The sequence below is a fragment of the Panulirus ornatus genome, chromosome 60 (genome assembly GCF_036320965.1).
Source record: "Panulirus ornatus isolate Po-2019 chromosome 60, ASM3632096v1, whole genome shotgun sequence".
In the NCBI taxonomy this organism is placed as follows: Eukaryota; Metazoa; Arthropoda; class Malacostraca; order Decapoda; family Palinuridae; genus Panulirus; species Panulirus ornatus.
Window position 1 is genome coordinate 2,370,690 of NC_092283.1, and position 782 is coordinate 2,371,471.

Sequence of the window (782 nt, forward strand, 5' to 3'; positions counted from 1 at the left end):
CGCAGCCAGTCCACCATACACTCTTATATAATGAACCACATGCAAGTACATCAAGGTACAATAGTCAGACACCGACATTAGTCCACCCACCAGCACCTTCTCCAGGAGCTGCTAGTTCTGTATCAGAAAACTCAGAGTATATTGATTTATTTTAGTAAAGTAGTATTGCAGCAACAAATGAGTAGTTATTTTGATGGGTGAAAGGATTTAATGTTTTACAAAACTGAATTTAAAAAACAATTAGAATGTATACAACAATAAAGAACTCACCTTATGGTTACAATAAGTTTTTCTTCTGGAGAAATAGAATCCCTGAAAGTGGTGTTTGCTGTAGCAATGTCTTCTCGGACTAGTTCCAGCAGATCGTCAAACGATGTCATCGACATTCTGAAGTAATTGAAGAACTTTTCTTCATGGTTTCTTATCCTCCGTTCACATTAGCGGTTGGAACCGCCGCGGATCCGCCGCGGGTCAAACCGCTAGTGTGAATCAGGCTTAAGTCACAAGCTTTGGAAAAGTCAATAAAGGCTATAAATAATTTAACTTTCTTACGTCTGGCCGTGTCAGAAAGAATACGAAGCGTAACAATATGTTCGATACAGCTCCGCTGCCTCTGTGAACCAGCCTGTTCCCTGTAAGGTTTGAACCACAGGCTTAACCACCGGCACAGAACCATATCATACAGTTTTGCTAAAGTGTTGATTACACTTATACCTCGGTAATTACTTGGGTCTTTTCTGTCACCTTTCTTAAACACTGTAAAGACTTTAGCTCTTGTCCAT

The 782-nt window shown here is 40.0% G+C and overlaps 1 pseudogene; it reads left to right on the forward strand.

The window, feature by feature from the left end:
* LOC139767377 (uncharacterized) overlaps positions 1-227 on the forward strand; it is a 1,147-nt pseudogene extending 920 nt beyond the window's left edge.
* Positions 228-782: the final 555 nt, after the last annotated feature.